Source organism: Perognathus longimembris, chromosome 14 (assembly GCF_023159225.1).
Source record: "Perognathus longimembris pacificus isolate PPM17 chromosome 14, ASM2315922v1, whole genome shotgun sequence".
NCBI lineage: Eukaryota > Metazoa > Chordata > Mammalia > Rodentia > Heteromyidae > Perognathus > Perognathus longimembris.
In genome coordinates this window covers 17,923,772-17,946,138 of record NC_063174.1, presented here as the reverse complement: position 1 = coordinate 17,946,138, position 22,367 = coordinate 17,923,772, and the positions used below count along the sequence as shown (strand labels likewise).

The 22,367-nt window shown below is 36.0% G+C and overlaps 1 pseudogene; it reads right to left on the bottom strand.

The window, feature by feature from the left end:
* The window catches only part of LOC125362995, a 101,559-nt pseudogene extending 79,417 nt beyond the window's left edge, over positions 1-22,142 (bottom strand).
* Positions 22,143-22,367: the final 225 nt, after the last annotated feature.

Sequence of the window (22,367 nt, the reverse complement as noted above, 5' to 3'; positions counted from 1 at the left end):
GTTTATTGGAGTCACATGGACTTTTCCTCCTGGGCTCCTCAGATCTCAGCCTTCTGAATATATAGGATTACAAGCACGAGCCACTGGAACCAAGCTAACATTCTTTTTAACAGCCTAATACAAAATAATATTCACTGGAATACCAACCTCACCTGCACATATACTATCCCCAAATTGTTAACACAGGTAAATTACTTCTTCGTTATTTCCCCCTACATGACAAACCAGCTGTAATTTGTAGACATTGTTTAAGATCCAGAGACATTTTTCAAGGCTGGTCTTTCACTAACATTTTACATAGTCAACAATTCTAACTCTAGATTTATGTCAGTGGTCTTCTCAGAGAATAGCACACGTATTTGAAGCGTATTAAGCACCTATACATATCATACTTTATCACTCTTCTTGTCATCTTGTTTATTTTCTTAATACTACAGATTCTCATGTTTTAGTGTCCTTTATCTTTGTTGTTTTTTTAAAGGTGTATAGGGTTTTACTTTATACATGTGCCTGTCCAAATCTAAATCTCTTCTAAACCTAAATCTCTTCATATGACATCTAGATACCATATTACTCAATAAAGACAGCAACCAGAACAGTGGAGAGAGAAAAGGAAACATACCACAAAGCTTAATTTGCATAAGAGAACAAAGCATCCTGTACCAACAAACCAACTGCAGAGTCTAGATTAGGCTAACAAACAAGGCAAGCACTGTGGAAAAGAGGAGAGAGCTTTGTAAGCCTAGGGGTGAAAGATGCAAATTAAAATCATGAGGGGGAAGTGGGGGGAAGTTTTCATCCCTTTTGGAGAAAATATAACCTAAGACCTTTGTATTCCAGAAAAACAAGGAGGCTGGGGCCTAAAAGTGCATTGAAGTAGCAGTTTGGGAAAGGTACTTAGTAAAAGAATGTGTACTGTTACATTTAGAAAAAAGAAAAAGGAAAGAATCAAGTAACAGAATTTAAATATTCTTTAGAAATAATACTAAATCACAGAGCCAAAGACACCTGTAAAATACCAGATACTAAAGAACTTGAACTGTGAAATACAAATAAATGAGAAAATACTAAATTAAAATACATAGAAAACCCCTCCAACTCCTAAATCCTACCTAGAGAACACCGGTTAATATTCATTTAACAAAGAAGATATTTCTCAATTACATAGACTGGTAGTATCCATATAAAGTCACAATAAAAAGTAAATCAAAATCACAGTCAAAAACTTTCAATGGGTAAAATTGTTTCCTACCAGTCAACCATAAGACAAAAGAAAAATGTGGTGTAACATAACATGAAGTAAATATTACAAGATTTAATAGATTTAAAATATTACAAAACAAGATATAAAATCAGAAGACATATTATCCATAAAATCTGAATTCAAGAAGAAAATGAAAGAAAACACAAAAATCTCTTATGTTAGTAAAATGAAGAATAACTTACAAGATGCCAAAGAGAAACGAGTTTGATTTTAATTCTGGCTGAACTATGGATGATTGAGAAGAATAAGAAACAAGTCAAAATATAAAATAACCATGAATAATAAGCCATCTTGGAGCATAGCCTAAAGCCCTGTCCAACTACAGAACCCAAAAGTAGTAGTTCCACCTAACCAGTAGTTCCACCAACTAATAGTTGACCCAATATCCAGGCACCTAGTTTCCCAGTCAAGTTAACACATAATAAAATTAACCACCATATTATACACATTTATAACAGAGAAAAGATATCTCACACACAAATGCCTGTACAAAAATTGCAGCTGTATTTGCAAGGGCCCCCTATTGGAGTCAAATTGAATATCCTTCAGTGTGACTAGATACACAAACTATAACAACTTCTATGGAAAATAAGCAATAAGAAAGAAACCACTGATACACAAAATAATTTAGATGAATCACAAGGTCATCATGTTGTGTGGGGGGAAAAAAGCAATCTTAAAAACTGACATGTGATAGGATTCTATTTCTAGAAAGTTTATAAGGTTATAAAGGAGAACCAATCAGTAGTTTTCAGAGTGGATGGATTAAATAAAATCCCATGTTTCTAAGTCTATATGTTACTCTTCCTTACTGTCAGTTATTTTGTACCTGACTGCTATTGGGCAAGATAAATTAGGGCTGTTGAAATAATCTGACGTGTGTCCACACACTGAGTCCTCTTGTGTATTTATTGAGAATGTTGAGCTCTTCCTTTATTGAAATTAATTTTTGTTGCGCACTCACCAGGACATAAAATTTCATGCTTTTATGTATAATGAGAGTAGCCTATCTTCATAAATATCACCCCATCTCTTTTTCACTAAATTTCTTTTCCTCTCTGTACATCAACTATAAAATTAGCTTGATTTGTATACATTTTGATGTAGATCAATTTTTCTAGCTGCTTCTTCCTCCACTCAGAATAAAAAAAATAATGGATTTTTCAAAGCTCTACACAGTGAGAGATCTTCCTGTACAACATCCTTTCAAAAGATCTCAGAGAGAGGGATTTTAGGACTGCAGCTGAACCATCTGTTGTTAACTAGCCAAATGGAAACTGAGGTGCACCTGCACACTCAAAGCTGTTCTTACAAATGCTGCCTGCATTTGATGAAGGAGAACTTCTGAACAGGCCCAATTTATGGCTAGTTCACAAAGGGATAACTTAGTGGTCAATGACCAAGCATTCAGTCTTCAGTGAAGCTTGCAGTTATTTTTCAAGAATAGCATAGGTTTGTGCAGAGGATAGGGCAGTTAATGTGAAATCCTACAGTTCTATGCTGTGACTCACGTTTAGAAGCCTGCTAGAGGCTTCATCCAACTTCTTTACCTGCCATAGACATTTCAAGCACCACTGCATTTTATTGAAATACATGTCCCAAGTGTCAGAATGGCTGGCCCAGAAACTTAGACGTTTTTTCATTCTCTACTTAGGGTAGACAAATCTTTCCATCTTTCAGATGCTTGTCAACAGTCAATCCATCACTCATATGAGGTATATGTTGTTTCTAACATAAAGGCTACAGTTGATATATATTCCTGAGGCAGGACATTGAAGTCACAGTGTTGGTTCTCCCAGCTAAAAGCAAATGGCTTTTGGCAGTCTTTACTAACTAGTAATAAATGTAACAGGTTTTTGAAGCTGCTTCAGCTGAGGGTCACTGACTTCTTACTTGGCCTATAAATTAACTAAAAGTAGGATAAAAAAGACAAAACACCTAAGTATTTCAGCCATCATTTTATGTTTGTATACTTTGTCAGTCTTCCTTGCAATCACATTGCAGGAATCCAGGAAGAACAGGATCCCAAGGCTTCAGTGCCAGGCATCAATAATTCTTATTATAACAAAGCCTCATGTGATCAATCCTGAGATGCTTAATTACCTGACAGCCTTCGCTGCTGACCCCTATGACCACAAGAACACAGCTCTGACTGGGACCATTTAGCTACACATACCTCTAACTCCTTGCTCCCAAATTCTCCCTTTTATTGAAACATAAGGTAAAGACAAGCTCAAGTGCTTTCTACCCAAGGCCACCAATATTCTTAATAAACTTCCCTCCTCTGCCCTTTCCTCCTCACCTTTTATTTGGCCTATTGAAGTGAGTGGCCAAACATAAACTATAAAATCCAGGAGTGTTGGTATGGAGCCTAAAATCTACTTGGCCTAAAATGTACAATAACAGAAATGTATTGCATCTGCCAGATAGCAACTCTATATATCAAACATACTGGATATCTTGAATTACCATGGGAGGTAGGGAGGAATCAGGGTAAGTGAATACCATTGGAGTCATACCTTATCCAGTTTATAATCCACTCTTTCGAGTTACCACCAGACTTGTGCATAGGCCAAAAAACAAGGTAGGTTAGCTAGAATACAAGCTCAGCATCTTTCAAGTCTTGGATATTGGCACAAAACTCTAATATTTTCACAAGTGGGTTACTGTTTTCATTTTAGTATTTTGTACAGTATAAATAATATATAGTTAGGAATACACAGAGAAACAGAATTGACAGTATGTGTACACATGTGTGTCAGCCCTCAGGACCTGCAGTTTGAGCAACCATAAACTGAACCAATTGAATATCATGTGAGGCTTAAAATAATTGCTGATTGTGTTTATACTGAGCTGAAAAGACTTTTGACTTGTCAATATTCCCTAAAAAATACTATATGATGACAACTTGCATACCATTTACATTGCATTTTATATTATAAGGAATCTAGAGGTGATTGTATATATGGAAGGATTGTTTAGGTTATATCCAAATACTTAACCATGTAATATAAGGGATTATATTATTCAAAATTTGATCTAGTAAGAATTTGGTACTGATTTCTGGGAATACTGAGAAACATGTGGATATGTATGTGTAAATATACATACAGAAGTACATACAAATATACACATGTTTGTATACATATATACCTATGTGTGCACATATGTTTATACTTATATGTGTATACTGAGAAGCATGTAGATGCATACATATAAACATGTATGTGTATATGCACACATATTTCCATGTGTATACATACATATGCATATATCAACACAAATACATGTGTGTGTCAAAGAAATGTACTTACCTTACATATGAAACTGTAACCCCTCTGTACATCATTTTGACAATAAAGAAGATAAAATAAATAAAAAGAATAAAAGATGAACCAATGCAACAGCAATACTTACATACTGTATTCTGTAAACCAACTGTACAACTCATGAGGGAGGAGGGCAATGGGGAGAGGGAAAGATGGGAGAAAAATGAGGGAGGATGTAACAAGTCAGATAAGAAATGTACTCACTGCCTTATGTATGACACTTTAACCCCTCTGTACATCACTTTGACAATTAATTAATTTAAAAAGAATGCAATTATCTCTGTTTTAAAGATGAAGAACAATCTGTGATATCATAGAACAGAACTATAACAAGTGATTAAGAGAATCTGGGTTTGAGAGGAAAGTTTTCTGAGTCCTTGTTCTCCTTCTCAATCTTGCCAGCAGATAACATTTAGGTCTTTGGAAGGACCTGAAAACATTTATGTGATTTTTTTTGTTATTGTACTTTATCAGTATTAAAGACACCTGAGGAATGTACTTTTTTGTTGCTTATACATGAATTTAGCTTATACGTTTTATCTCTTTAATTTAGAATATATGGAACTCCACAAAAAGGAGGAAGGGAGAAAGGGAGGGAAAGAGGAAAAGAAGGAGGAAGGAAGAGAAAGGAAAGTACTCAGAAAGTTATTAAATAAATTCATAAAAAATTTATGGCCAATAAAGAATTAAAGAACACAGTGTGTCAAAGACACAGCTGAAATTTACTCTTTTGTCAACCACCTGAATTTCTGTGGCTATTTATAAAATTCTGCAGAAACCAAAAAAGTTATAATTTAAATATTAAATTGGACCTTCCTGTTAAAATTTACATGATTTTTTCTATACTTACCAGCCAGAACTGACAATAGACACATCTGGTTGTTTTATAAAGTATGAGTTTCATAAATGAGTTTGATAAATGTTCCTAAAGGCCTGCTGTTGGAGCCTGAACACTATGAACTGCAGGAATAATGTATGTTGCCTTTATCACTGCAACACTGTAAGTAATTAATGTGTGCCAGAACTCTGTTTTCACAGGTAAAATACTGGTGTTTAAAGTATTCAGTTGCAAAACTCTCACTGAAACATTGGTCATATAGGAATAGAAGACACTGTCCAAATTGGTTTATAGTCATTTCCTTTACATGCTCATGGACATGTCGTCTTATTGTTCTTCTATATATAAGATGACTATGGCCAGATTTCTTTCTTGATAATTCTAATTTTAGTAGCCCAGTGAGTTGTCTATTGGTTTGGTTGTCTATACTGTGGAAGCTTCTAAAAACTTAGAATTAACAAGATAAAATACAAACATATTTAGGCAAAGGCTTCCCTACACATATGAGTATGCAGTTAATATAGCTAAGGCCTGATAGCAATGTTACTTTTTTGACACTCATAAATATTAATTAATTAATTAATCAATTTTATTTTTGTTCCTGGCCTTGGGCCTTGGAACTGTCCCTGATCTTCTTCTGCTGGTGCTCTACTACTTGAGCCACAGTGAGACTGCCAGCTTTTTTGGAGTAGTTCATTGGAGATAAGAGTCTCATAGACTTTTCTGAACCGGCTGACTTCTAATAGTGGTCCTCAGATCTCAGCCTACTCAGTAGCTATGATTACAGTCACCAGGGCCAGTTAATATTCTATTTTTAATTATATTTTATTATCTTTAAGTAGAAATTACCATTCAACAAATTGAAACTGAAATTAAAAGCAAGTGCAATTTACTACAATGCCATCAAAATACTTGGCAAATGATCCTTAGCCATCAATGGAAACAGGATGCAGGGAAGATAGAGGGAGACACAGTGGAAGGGGGAAAGAGGGAAAGAGAAAGAGAGGGAAAAGAGGAAGGAAGGATAGAGGGAAGGAGAGAGAGGAAGAGAGAAAGGAAGAAGGAGAAGGGAGGAGAGGGAGACAGAAAGAGAGGAAATAGCACAAAGTTCAGATGTGAAAGACCCAGCCTTTTTTGCTTGCAAAACCTGATATCTATTTGCAAAGTAATGAATCTTGATCACCAAAGCATTAACTCAAAATGGATCATATATTAATGTGAAACCTAGGACTGAATTTTTAAAATACTATTAGAGAAAACCTTTCTGAAACTGTGGATCATACAAATGCTTTACAGATTAAATAAGAGATCATAGTTGAAGCTGGGAGCCAGTGGCTCATGCCTATAATTCTAGCTACTCAGGAGGCTGTGATCTGGAGAATGTGGTTCAAAGCCAACCTGGGAAGAAAAGTCCTTGAGCAGGAACAGACTCAAGGACACCCACTCAGGCCCTGAGTTCAAGCCTCAGGACTAGCAAAAAGAAAAAGAAATCATAGTGTACATAAGAGCAAACTGATTAGTCAAAATTGATCAAGTGTAAAATTCTGCCTTTCAGAAAATATTTTTCTAGACTGAAAAGTCATGTGGATGTGGCACACTTGAAGAAAATATTTGAATTGGTCATATGAAGAGATTTTTTTAATTCTTGCATCCAGGATATAGAGATAATTCTTAATTCAATACAGGAAAACATTCAACTAAAAATTGAGGAAAGTAAAGACAATATAGGTGCATGAATTTAGCACACCAAAAGATTGTAAACATCATTAGAAAATGGGTTAAGTGAAAATTGTGGCTGGTCACCAGTGGCTCACACCTAGCTATTTAGGAGCCTGAGATCTGAGGATCACAGATCAGAGCCAGCTTGGGAAGGAAAGTTCTTGAGACACATACCTCCAATAAACCACACATACAATAAAAGCTGGAACTGGAGCTGTGGCTCAAGTGCTAACCTGAGCACCAAAGCTCAGGGCAGAACCCAAGCACTGTGTTCAAGGTCCAGGACCAGCAGCAAAAAAAGAAAAAAAAAATCATTGTGATATAATGGTGCACATATTCGAATGGCTGAAGTTGTTGGTAAGGACTTAAGGAACTACAATTATAATATATAGTGCTTGTGGTACAATGGTACAATGCCTTAAAAAATAATAGTTCCATAAAAGAAATGTATACCTCCATATGACTTATCCATTCTGTTCTAATTGAAAGTATTTGTCCACTCAGAGCTAGTACATGAATGTTTACAGCAGCTTTCTTTCTGGTAGCCTCATATTGTAAACAACCCAAATGCCAATCAAGAAAGAAGTAAGTGGTACCATCAACTTAACTATATTCATACACTTGAATACTATCAAACAATTAAAAGAAATTAAGTATTACTATACAGTACAGGAATCTCAAAACAGTTATACTAAATGAATGAAAGCAGAAAAAAACTAATGTATATTATGCAATACCACTTATACAAAATTCTAGAATATCAATTTAATCTATAGTGATAGGAAGAACATCTGTAGTCACCTGAGGGCTAGAAGAGAAAGGGATTGGCTGAGTACCTGCCACAGGCAGGTAAAAACTTTGGGATGTAATGAATAGTTTCCTTATTTGATAGGGTAAAAGTTCTCTGGTGCAAACCTGTATCATAATTTACTAAATCAAATATTTTCTATATATACAGGTTATTGCACATCAAGTACAGCTTAATAAAACTGAAGGGCTCCATTAGTTGGCACTATCAGTGGCAGTGTCTCAGGATATGTAGCTGAGATTGGAAACCCTACATTAAACATGTCACATTCCTAATCGGTACATAAAATAGCAAGTGCAACTGAGTGTCCCGGCACTCTGTCATATAGCAGGCCAGATAAACCAAAGAATATCCATGTGAGGAAAGAGGTGTTTATTTCTCTTTCCCAAGCCAATCTACCTATTATTCTGTATTTCCTATCTCCTTTGTCTTCAAGAAACATATTCTATCAGTTTTACAAAGAAAGACAATAACAACAACAAAAATCCCCTACGTACTCTTTATTACTTCCTAGCAATTATACAAACTCGGGCTCTTATCTCTGAAAAGCTATATACACTCAATTGGATGTCAACTGGCCCTCTCTTTCACTCTCCCATCCCTAATTCTATGTAAATGGCTGTTGCTTAAGTCAAAAATACCTTATATATTATAAATTCACTGGGAAACTTGGACCAGTCATGACCTCTTCACAGTATTTAACTCCAGAGTTTCTACTACACACTCTTTCAGTGCTTTTCTTCTAGTTTCCCTCTAAAGTGAATCACTGATTCCTCTGCCTCCCTTTAAAATCCATCTTCCTATTCTGTCTCGACCTCAGTGTGACTACTATGCCCATATACCCATTCCCTATCAATTGTCCTACTTGCATCAAGGTCAAGTAAATCTCCTCCTTTTCCTTCTCACTCCCTGGTCTTGACTCCCCCTATCTCAGTAAACTGTATTACCAACCACTCAGATACTCAAAAAAGAAAAAAGTGAGTCTTTATTTCTTTGCTTACCATGTTTGACCGGTCAGGAAACTATTAATTAAGCAGTAACTTCAGTATCTCTTGAACTTATCCTTTGTTCATTGTCACTATCTCTATTTAGCTCCATCATTATCTCTTCTTTACAATTTCCTAACTGATCTATCTGCCTCTACTCTGTCTGCATTCATCCATTAGTCATGTATTTATCAGACTATTGTTTTAAATTGCCATTCACTTTTCCATTGTTTTAGTAAATACCAGAGATAAACAACTTAAGGAAGAAGGCTTCCTTTGGCTCATAATTTCAGAGGCTTCAATCCATGACTGGGTTTGTTGCTTCTAAGTCATGGGTGGTGAGGTAGAGCCTAGTGACAGGAAGCATGGAGTAAAGCACAGAGGACAGACAGGAAAGGGAAGAGAACACGTGGCCATAGACAAGATATAGCCTTGTGAGGCATCCCCCAGTTACCATTTCCTTCCTATGGAGTCCCACCTTTCAGTAGCTCATTCAGCTATAAAAAGCATACGTGGGCTAGTTCAAAATGGGAATAGACAGTTTATATTTTAATCACTTCTCAGGGGCACCAGTGGCTGGAATCCAAGTCTTCAACATGCGTGTTTGGGGTATAATTCAAACCTCAACACAGACCGCACCATTACTGTGTCTGAGATATGAAACAATTAAAAGGTCCTAAGTTGTCCTTACATTGTGAAATTCTAGTCTTCTGTTGCTGCTACCTACAGGTAATAATGGTGTTCTGTATTTTGCAAAACTACAACAAAGGATTTTGAATGTTTTCATCACAAAGAAAAGACAAATGCTTAAGGGCATATATTTTCAAACATCTCATACCTATTATGTTAACATACCACCATTAATATGTATAATTTTTATGTATTATATAAAATAAATTAAACATATACACATAATGCTTTCAGGAAAAATAGTAAAAATAATTTAAATTTTTTAAGTAAATCAAAGTAATAACCATCATTGTTCCACCCTATTATCCTTGGGTAGTCCTGGCATTTGTTTATAACTCAAGCCCATGATGTCTCCCTAAACCCATACCCTTTATCCCAAGCATATTGGATATTTTACAGTTAATCAAGCTTCACTAGTATTATATTTTAACATTAAACTTAAGATGATTGTGTTTCAAGTCCAAAATAAAGTAGATACCTTTTTCTATATCTGCTTTCTTTGGGATACCTGTCCCATGAGTATTTGCAGACATATTCCTACCATGGGACTCTGTCACTCTAACCATGGATAGTTTGCTTATGACCAGAGATAGATAACTCACCCAAGATGAAGCACATAGGTATTTCTTCGGTGAATTTAGATCTAATGTCTCATGTGAGACAAGGGGTACTCAAGGCACTGGGTTTACAACAAGAATATCATGGCAGTGAAAGAATGACTGAAGCTCAGTCTGGGGTTGAGTGCAGCAGAGACATGGGAGAGACATAGAAGCAAAGCTCTGATGGCTCCACAGATGGAAAACAGAGAAGGAGTTTGGCTTCCCATTGTCCTTCATCTTCCAAAATCATTCAAGTTTCTACCCCTCACCAAAATCTGACTGACTCCCTGGGACATTCCATTATGCCTCTAAATAATTTTTCTTTTTCATTTGAATTCTTTCTACTGTATAAAATGGCATGTGGCTTTGCTATTAAAAATAGAAGTGATAAGAAATAAAGGAAACCTAGATGAAGTATTTTAATTTTTCAAATTTAAATACAATATTTTATTCTAGTTCTGATAATAATGTCTGTTTCATTGTTCCTCCATGAAGACTGACTTTACCTTTTTTCCTCTCTCTCTATTGTAGTATGGAATTCATAATGATTTCCACATTCTACATACCTCAGTTTGACAAGCTTGATTAATCTGCTAATGTACAAATTAAAAGACGCTTTCCAAAGTAAATAAAGAAAATCTGGGCTCATGGTTTTATCATATATAGAAATGTTGGAAGGTAACAAGACTTGAGAATATTCCATATTAAACAAGAAAAATGTCTAAAGAGCAAATTGTAACAAGCCCAAATGATGATCCTATTTTCTACCCAAACTTAGCCAAGAAAAAACTCTTGATTGTCATTAACATGGTTGCCAGACGATAGTCCTATTCACAAACAGGATACCTCCCTCATCACCACCTATGATACAGAATCAATCAGACAAAACTGGGCCATTGTCATTCTGTTTCTCCAGCTCACTTGAACAATAGAAAAGTGAAAAACCCAAGTCTTTTTGTGCATTTATAATGTACTTTGACTTCCTTTTTCACAATAAATTAGCATTTGAATAACCATTTCCTCCCCATCCAAAGTTCTAATAAGGAGAGTATTATTTTAGATGTAAACTGGGATACTTGTTTGTATTTCTGGTCACAAATGAAATAAAAAAGGAAATACCTAGGCACAGGGTATATGAACAAAAGATCAACTTCAGAATATATTCTTTATTGTCTATTGATTTAATTTAAGACAAAGCAAGGTTTTCCTCACATTTCACCAATTATTCTCTTGAACAATGAGAATAAATTTACTTTACCCAAATGTAACATTGTATATTATTTATCAGGTCCATAATCTCTCGTTTCTTTTTAAAGGGAAAAAACTTAGAGCTCAAAAACTTTCATATCAAGATGATATATGATGTTCATGCAAGTCAGATAAATGTATTTTAAAACTATAATTCATTGTTCCAATGCCACAAAACACAATTTACAAACTGTGATATTCATCCATTTAAAAACATTTTTCTGTTCTATACATATTTGGTAGCACTCTCTCATTTTTAGCTTTAATAAGAATTACAGAGAGAAAAGACAGAGCACAAGCAAAGATTAATAGGACCCAACTTCAGTGGTTTGATACTTTCTCAGTTTCCAAAATAAATCAACAAATAGGTCAAGAAAGCCACAGTCACATCTTAAAAGCATCAAGCGTGGAGCATAATGGGATTTATGCATATTAAAGTAGCAGACTGCAAATGCCAGCAGATAGCACATTGTCATTTAAGAGGAACCAAAAGCAGACCCACTCTCCTCTACACAATACAAATTAAATGGAAGATCACAGCTATTTTAAAGCCTTGCCTAAAAGTATAATAAATTTAACTTTAGTAGAATGGCAATCTTTGATTTTTCACTAGAGTTAATATATTCATTCAAAGCCATTACTTTAACAATATAGAAATGTAGACCTCACTTACCAGCAATGACAAATGTGTTTATTTATAGCCTATTTTTTTCTCACAGTAAAATCCATCTTTTACAGTACCTCTAGGCTTCGGCAAATAAAATTAAAGAAAAGTCTATGTGTTCCCTAAAGACAAAAATTAAAATAAGAGATTGGAGACTAAATTCATTTCAAGGTCAGATAGTTTAATTTTGATATAGAATTTTAATCTTTTGGGTTCATTTTGTATTTTTGTACTCATATCTGAAATAACTACTGCTTCCCAGAGAGACTTAGAGATGGAGATTCTAGCTATCAAAACAAAGTCTCAAGGACATTTAAGAGTAGGGGAGAGTAGTTAACCTTTTAGTTTCATGCTTTAGATAAAAATTTGTCATTAGGAAAATGTTAACATTTTTCTAGATATAAATGATCATCATCCTTCCTCACCAAAAGGCCACTTAACACTGTGCCCAGCTCTTCTACGGATATCATTTTAGATTCTTCACATATTTCTACATACATTCTATAAATAGTTTTCCTTTCTCCCCATAGATCAATTCCCACAAATTTCTATCTCTTTAATTTTACAAAGTGTTAAGAATACCCACATGTATGGTTCCATTCATTCACATAAAAATGTGAAGGATTGTCATTATCTGAACCTATCAGAGACTTTCCTCCTCAAAGAAGAATTTCTTCACAACTATGCTTTGTATATTCAGCACCATCTTCACCTTCAATCGTTAGGCCTTTATTATTCACTAAATATTGAGGGTAGCCCTCATATATTGCTAGCCAATCTAGACCAGAATGATAACTTGGTTTGAGGGTGTTGATTTTGTTTTTTAACAAAAATTAACTGAAGTAACCCTTGAAGACATAGAGTTGTAACAAAATTATATGTTTCACAAAGGGCCAGAGAAAGTGTACTTAGTAATTTAGCATCATGGAAACTGGATCTTTTGGGATATGAGACACAAAAGAATTTTGCACTGGATGACTACAAGTGGTATCACATTTAATTATTATAATAGCCCTATACGTATGTATTACTATACCTGTTTTATATAAAATAAAATCAGAAAGAGTAAGTAACCTATCTAAGGTAGCATGATTAGTAAAGGATGAGGCAGATTCATAAGCCTTATATTTATTTCAAAGTCAAAATACTCTGTCCCTCTAGTATACTTTCTCTCTCTTTCCCTTCAAAACCTTGAGTAAATGGCTTTTAAATGACCAATTAAGTAAACTACCATAAGCTCATAATTATATCATTTTGGGTACACCATGATTTAATGACTTTCTTTTACTAGCATCCTACATGCTGGGAGTATAAAATAATCCTTTCTTCAATTGTTTAACCTACCACATACCTCAAGAAATATATGCTTTTGTGGATTATACATGTGGAAAGGACCTAGAAATAATAAAGTTTCACAGCTACAGGAAGAAAGAAATTTATCTTTGTATTCTTTGGTGGTTTTTTTTTTGGCCAGTCCTGGGCCTTGGACTCAGGGCCTGAGACCCTCCCTGGCTTCTTCCCGCTCAAGGCTACCACTCTGCCACCTGAGCCACAGCGCCCCTTCTGGCCGTTTTCCATATATGTGGTGCTGGGGAATCGAACCGAGAGCTTCATGCGTAGGAGGCAAGCACTCTTGCCACTAGGCCATATTCCCAGCCCTGTATTCTATTTTTAAATGTCCTTGGCTATTATATATTTCTAAAAACACAGAATACCATAATAAAAGTGACCAATTATAAAGTAATACTACTTTAGTTCATTCCATTCATCTGATTCTTCTCATCTAATTTCTATGTAGTAGTTGATATTTCTATTAGTGGTAATTTATGAAACTCGATAAATTAATACTATTTTTATAGTTTTAAAGCACATGTAAGCTCCAAATTTACAAGATGATTTGGGGATTTCTCAAACACATACACAGACAGACACACACACACAGACACACAGAACTACTATTTGATCCAACAATTTTGCTCTTGGGCATTTATCCAAAAGATTACAAACCAGGATGCAGTGAAGTCACCAGCAAAAATATTTTTATTGCAATGCCATTCACCATAGCCAAAACATGTAATCAGCCCCCAGTGGAAGAATGGATTAAGGGGGGAAAAAAAAAAATATATATATATATATATATAATGGAATTTTACTCATCCATTAGAAAAAATAATATTGTATTGTTTTCAGAGAAGGACATGGATAAATTGTATTAAATGAAATGAGTCAGACCTAGAGAGACAAAGGTTGCATGTTTTATATGTGGAAGCTAGAATTCATTTATAAGTATGTAAGTAAATATTTTGGGTGGTATGCAAGTGTATACAAAAATATTAGCTGAAATACCTTACGATTCAGAGGATAACTCAATGTAATTCCTTAGAAAGTCTAAATCAAAGTTGAACAAAATAAACACCAGGAAAGGCACTTGAAAAGATCGAAATGCAGCCAAAAGGAGAAGGCTGGATGAATAAAGAGAATACGTTGGAGGGAATGTAGTTGAGAAAGTACTGAATGTCTTATAAAATTAAGAAAAGTGAGGCAAGAGGTGGGGTTGAGAGGGATAGATGAGAATGTCTAAAGGAGTCACACTGATCAAGATCCAGTGTATTCATAAACTGCTTTGCAGAATGACAACTTGTTTGTGCAACTACTTGAAGATAATAAAAATACTTAAAAATAAGTTTATAAAAAAATTCAGCAAAAGTAGGAAAGATAAATTAATATAGAAAGAACAGTAACAAAATAAAAACTCAAATCATAATTGATAGTCCAGAAAGAGACAATTAAACTTTTCCCTTTAAAAACATTTTAGAACAAAGGAAATTGAATCATAAGTAACTATGAGCCATGCACACAACTTTAGGCTTTGGTTTAATTTTATGGTTGAATATAGATTCAACTGTCTCAACTGTTCTAAGTAAGAGAATAGACAAATTTTGGCTTCTCAAGACAATAGCTACTTAAGGAAAATCATTCACAGATTGTCACTGTAGCAAAGACATTGCCATGTTGTATTGACTATGTAGTGGGGATATTAGAAGCAGTGTCTTGTCATCATCCTTCTGTAATGTACTTCAGAAAAGGAGGAAAATTCAAGCACATTCCTAAGTGCATAAACGTCATGCATGTTATTTCATGTTTTACAATTTTTCTGAAAGAGATGGCATTCGCTGTCTCTTTCTTTGTGTTACATTAAATTGAGCATTGTTGTTCACTTTTTTGAAATTAAATACTTGGTTCCATTTCAGTTTTCTGCAAAGGGCAAGTTTTGAACACAGTAATTAGCAATTAATTCTTAAAGAATTTCAGGGGATGATTTGTTGAAGATCAAAGACTTAGGTAGCTCTGTACCTTGCTAATACTATTAAGTCCAGAATTTGATGATAAAGACTCAAATTTTCCACAAAGAAGTCATGATCAAATTGTTTTCCTTTTACCTTTTCTATTAAGAAAGAATACCAGTACTTTGCCCACTTTCATTCAAACATTAACCTATAAAAACATACATATGCTCTTCACTTTTCAAAAAAGTATTGTCATCAGTTTTTCACATAAACAAAGCACATAGGCAGGTACGTGCCTTCTTCAGACCATTCAAAATCAAATTTAATCTAGCCACTGGTGTCTCATGCCTATAATCCTAGCTGCTCACGAGGCTGAGATACAGAGAATTGTAGTTTGAGGCTAGCCCAGGTAGAAAAGTCTGAAATACTCCATCTCCAAAATGAGCAAAACAAGAGTCTGGAAGCATAGGTCGGCTCAAATTGTGAAGTACAAGGCAAGAGTGTTACCAAGTAAAAGACCAGTACCAATTACAACAAAATCAAATTAAATAGTGTCACTTTGTATCCTGCTTACAGTCACTCTGAGTCAGGCGGGTTATGGAAACATTCATGGGACCTACTACATTCAGGGACTCACCATCTAGTTTGTGGAGGCTATCCATCATATTGTGTCTGAACAAATATTTAACTCTGTTTAAGGAGTCTTTGACCACTTTTTAGATTTCTGTTGCATAAACTGTGGATGGAAACATAATATTGGAGATATATACTACATACTTCTAAAACAAGGGTTGAGTATAAATGTCCGTCTCTCACCCACCATACCATTTTATTGCTTTCTCTAGGAAGGATAGCATTATTTATCAGATGCAATACAGTCAAAAGTAAAAGCAACCCTGTAGTTAGTTTCTCAGAAAAATACTTTTCCTTTAAGTTAGCCCTCATTAGTGTCATCCAAATATTTTGTGACTTTTGTCTTTGAAGTATACTCATGAAAATGGAATAACCATTCCCTGGACTCTCATTCTATACATTTGCCTCATTGTGTGATATTTGCACTGTGGAATTCACCATCCCATAATGAAAAGGCATTACACAGATTCCCTCTGGAAATTAAATGGAAAAGCCACGCTTCCACAAACTTGGCATATTTCTTGGAATTGATGCCTACAAACACAGTCCATTTTCAACCAATTACTCTAATGGATCTCAAAGAATGTGCTTCAATATCATCACTCTGCATAATTCTCAGGAGCCTGTGACAACACACGCTCTTCAACAACAGATGCCTTAGATAGATGATGAGCCTGTCATGAAGAATCTGCCACCTGCTCTCACCCATCATTATTCTTTTAATAGCTTTCTACCTGTGGGCATATTGAACCACCAAAGAAAAGTGTCACTCCCAAAAGTACCACCATGAAAGCAATACTTATAAAGATGGCATCAGAAAACCATCTGAACAGCATTTCCCACTACGCTGCTACAATATGTCATTTTTGAAAATGCTATGTTAGTGGATATGACTTTGGGAATTGACTTAATAACAATAATAACAATAAAAGTAGCTGCCACTTAGCAAGGAAAGTGTCTCTCATCCCAAAGGGCCACAAAGTGCTTCAGATTCAGAAATGCATTCAATTCTGCAAAGCAGGGTGGCACTTGGCCCTGCAGCAGAAGTCAGCAAGCAATTGCCAAGGAGGATGCTACAAGCTCCCATCGGAAAGCAGCGCCAAATGCTTTTTCTTTTCTATGTGGTGATATAACCTTGGATTTTCATCTCTTCAGAGTGATGACAAAAACAGGCTTTTGTGTTATAGTCAAAACTATTGAGTGGTAAGGAAAATCGACCTCATATATGTGGAGCAAAGGTTTTAAAAAGTATTAAAATGGCTCCAAGTCACCACAGCACAGTTTTTCTTTAACTACACAGGACCTCCACACAGATGCTCTATTAGAGACACACTGTGAAAATATAAGGCAAGTGAGTTTCTACTTGAAAGAATGAGAGGTAATGAAGATGGAATTGCTGAGTGATTTCGACCCTTACATCCGTTGTTCATAGAAAAGGTTTTATCACACTGGCTAATGGCTTTTCATCTCACTGAATGGCACTGTCATAGTTGAGACTAGCTGACCTCTGTGGTTCATTTATTAAATTCCTGTACAATGCTGGCTATAGGATATAGACTCTAATTCATACCAAGAAATATTTGTTCCCAAGTGGTTGCTATGAGTGTTCTTTTATTGGGTCATGAATGTTTATTTCCTTTATTTCTCCCATTTCTAGAAATAGAGAAGTTCAATGTCAAAAGAGAAAAGTTCAATGTACATTTTTCTCTTTCTAGGTAAAAAATAGGAAAAAAGAAAAGGAGGGGAAATGATGAGAGTTCCCTTTATGCAGTTTTTCCCTATAATGAAAGGATGCTTTAAGCAAGTTTAGTTTGAAATTGAATCGACCTTGATACATAGTACTTTAGGATCAGAACGACACCGCCAGTTTGTCCTCTAGCTCTGTTGGTTACCACAAGCTGATGACATTGTGGTTCTTTTGTGTGAAGACCTTATTTCTTCCAATTAATTTTAAGATTTTAGGATGACTTGCAGAAAAGGTAAGTTGTTTTTGCTTATCTGCCCAAGCTGTATCTCACAAAACATTTCAGAAGTCCAGTGAATACTCTCCTTTCCTCCTAGGATAGATTTTTTTCATGAAACATGACTACCCAGGGCTGAAGGAACAATCATCTATTCCATGTGGTTCTATTCCCCATGGGATGTACACATGATGCCTGGAGACTATTTTTTGTGACTGTCTCTTGTGATGTTCCACAAGAATAACCCTTCTAGAACTGGAGAAAGGATAACTAATATCACAGAATAAAATCTTCAAGACACATTGCACTTATTCTAAACCTAGTTGGCCCTGGCTCAAGATCTGCTGAATGACAATCTCCAAACTCAGAGAAAATCTATATTGTTACAACTCTCCTGAGAGGTAATCTATCAACTAAAATTGTTATGCATATGTCCATCAAAAAGAATTTGAAATAGCTGAATAGAGCGAAAATGTATACTTTCTCCATTTTTCTCTGAGGAGTTAGCAAATTGAGTTAGCCGGATAAGAGCTCTGCCAAGTTTATGGAATTTCAGTTTCCTTGTTTTTGCTCTGTCTGCTATTTTCAATCATAATTTCCATATTCAAGGTTGCTTCCTCTTCCAAAATAGCAGTTCAATGTACTTTTATCTTTCTAGGAAAGAAATAGGAGAGAAGGAAAGAAGAGTAAATGTTAAGGTTTCCCTTTTAAGCAGCCTTCCTAGTATCCGAAATGGGACTTACAGTGCATGATACAGAGATTATATAACAGACTTTATCTAGGACATTTTGTATCATACCTTAACACCTTGTCACTTCAAATAAAATTGCTCCCTATTTCTAGGGAAGATGGAGGGAACAGGTAATGTCATTATGTGCCACTGGACAAGTAACTAATAACCACTGACCCAAATTATCGACAGGTTTGAAAATTAGTACTCTATTATAGCTAACATAATTAATAGTGATTAGTGAATAAATTTTCCACTATACATTTTTAGAGTTTAACCAAGCAATACTAAAATTAAGTAACTCTAATTGATCACTTACTATTTGTCAAATATCTTTGCTAAAGGCTTTATATAATTTATGTCTTATAATCCTTATTATAACAATATAAGTAGGTTTTATTCCTAGCCTAGCCTCATTTGTCTGAAAATAAGACATGGACAGAGAGGTAAGTAAATAAGTCAGATTATATAGCCAGCAATAGTACGTGGTCAGAGCCTCAAATAGCCATTTGTATACCAAGCATCACTTATTTCCAATTACACATGTTTTTCTTAAGGCAAATGCAGAAGCCCCAGGTATTTCTTTCCTATAGATGTAACTAAAGCATAGCAAATTTATTGCTTTTCTACTTACCAGCTATTTACTACCTTTGACACCTTCTTGGTGAAAGCTGAAAAAGAGGCAGAACTGTAATTTATCTTCATAGAGAAATTTCCCCCAAGAAAAAACTGACAATCTTACAGGACTACTAAGATATTTCCATGTCAAAATACTTTTTATTTCACTGAAACTTCCTTTTCTGAATCTGCCTAAGTTACTTGGGTTTGGAATGTATGGTTTTTTACAATTCCCAAATGGACAAAATCTGTTTGTACAGTACTTAAAGATACACCTGAAGTTAGTAGAGTTCATTGCCACTGAAAATACACAATAGACTCAGTCCACTGTGGCTAGTAAATTAGCATGTGTAAGATAACACAACAAAGCAGAAGTTCCATGAGCACTTGTGCATCTGCCTTCAAATTACAGGACATGAAAGACAACGACTCTTGGTTATATCTATGTGACATAGCATATTAAACATAAGAACATTCTACAGTTGTGTGTATGTTTCTCTATCACCATAATCCTTCTGTGATTTTTTTTTTTGGCGAATTGTCCAGTTTCTTGAGCCACAATAGAATGATTTACAAAAAAAGTGGAAATAAATGAGTCTCTAATATTTTCCAAGTTCCACCATTCTATGCTTCTGCAACCTTCCTTTAAGTACTTTCAGACACTCCAACCTTCCACTTCTGTGACAAAATACCTGACATAATCAACCTCTAAGAAAGGCTTTTTGTGGCTTATGGTTTGACAGGTTCATCCATGTCACATGGCTTCTTCACTTTGTTAACAGGAGTTTGGGTATTGTGGCAGGAAGTGCAGGGAGGAGCAGAGAAAGTAGGGGGAAGAGGCAAGGAAAGATATATGCTTGAATGGCATATTCCCCTTCATGGGCATGCCTCCAATAACCTAACTGCTTTGCACTAGGCCTCCATCTCCTGAAGGTCCAACTCCATTACAATAGTGTCATAGGTTGGGGACCCCAGGCTTGGAACCACAGGCTGAGGATCTCAGGCTGAGAGTACATCTTCAAAACATTGCTTATGAGCCTCATTTGTGATCCAAAATATAGCCAAAAAAAAAAAAGCTACAGGAAACAGGTGTTTATTGTTTAAATGATAGCCCGATGAATGCCATTTTTATTATAGTAGCACAAATGGATTGACTCATAGCCTCTGCACATGGAGCTCAAACTGCCCTTTCTTTTTTTTCTGAATAAGTATTTATTTATTGTCAAAGTGATGTACAGAGGGGTTACAGTTTCATACAAGTGGGTACATTTCTTGTACAATTTGTTACTTCCTCCCTCATTTCTGCCCGTCCCCCTCCCCCTTTTCCTCTCCCCCCATGACTTTTCCAGTTGATTTACACCAAATGGTTTTGTAAGTATTGCTTTTGGAGTCGTTTGCCTTTTTATCCTTTGTCTCTTGATTTTGATATTCCCTTTCCCTTCCCTAGTTCTAATTCCAGTATATACAGAATCCAGGGTACTCAGATGAGATACAGTGAAAGCACGGGAACAACCACAGGAAGGGGATACAAGAGGATCCTCAACAACAACAAAAAAAGCTACAGTTTCACAAGGCATGTTGAAAATAATTAAACAGTAATATAACGCTTGTTTCCATAACATGGAGTTCATTTCACTTAGAATCATCTTATGTGTTCATAAGGGCATAACTATTTGGCTCTTGTGATCCTCTGCTGCTAAACCTGTACTAATTATTCCTTATGAGGGAAACCATACAGTCCATGTTTCTTTGGGTCTGGCTCACTTCACTTAGTATAATTTTTTCAAAGTCCTTCCATTTCCTTACGAATGGGGCAATGTCATTCTTTCTGATACAAGCATAAAATTCCATTGTGTATGTGTATCACATTTTCCTGATCCATTTGTCTACTGAGGGGCATCTGGGTTGGTTCCATATTTTAGCAATGACAAATTGCGCTGTGATGAACACTGTTGTGCTGGTGGCTTTAGTGTGTTCTTGTTTGTAATTTTTTGGGTAGATCTCCAAGCGTGGGGCTGCTGGGTCATAGGGGAGCTCTATGTTTAGCTTTCTGAGGAATCTCCTCTGCCCTTTCTTATACTTTTCATACAGTCAGTTCCTTCTCGTAGACAAGATCGCAATGTCAATGTCTACTGGAAAAACAGACTTTCTCTGGAATCTCCAAGTTATAATTTTTTGTGTTAGGCACTTATTTTCCCAAATAATACTTATTAGAGAGTACAATCAGTTCTCAATATATCTATTTTTGTTTCTTTCCTCAAAAGAGCAAGAGAATGATTAATTTCTATTGATCTTCAGTGTTAGAATAGTTGTGTACTGCATAATTTTAGAAGACAAATTCACACTGTAGTCATCATATATTTGCTTATATAGTCAAGCAATATTTTAGTAAACTACCTGTCGGGGTCCTTCACCCCCAGTGCTCTCCTGGTCAGTGGGAGGGGTGGGGAAGCGCACCCCAACTGAGGCAAGCCAAGAAAAGGTGAAAGGTCGACGAACCACCCCCATCCAGCCCCGCTTCACCGGAGGACAATCAGACAGCCTGGGAGAGAGGTCTTGCAATCTCAGTTTATTCAGGGAGAATCACACTCTTAAAAGGGTCAAAGAGTGGCAGGAAGGGGAGGGGTGTAGCACACCTAGCTAGGGGCTATGAGGGGCGGCCTGAGCTGTCCATCAAGGGTGGAGAGCCGAGGGACCAACCCTAGGAGGCAGCCTAATTCTAAGTCACAGCCCACAGGACGGCCTCCAGCTTCACCACCCGGCGCCATCTTGGCTACACGTGGTCCCAAGGCTGGGAGGCGGGGCCAGCTAGAACTGCCTTTCAGTTCAACGGAACCGGAAGGCAAGAGGGGCTATCTAGGACCACCCCTTCCGGGTTCCGGCATAACAGCCACGTAGCCCCAGGGCTGGGAAAACGGGCGGGGCCAGCTGATTGCCTCTTAATGATGTGAGGCGTGCCCCACAATTAATTTTTATTGATCTTCAGTGTTAGA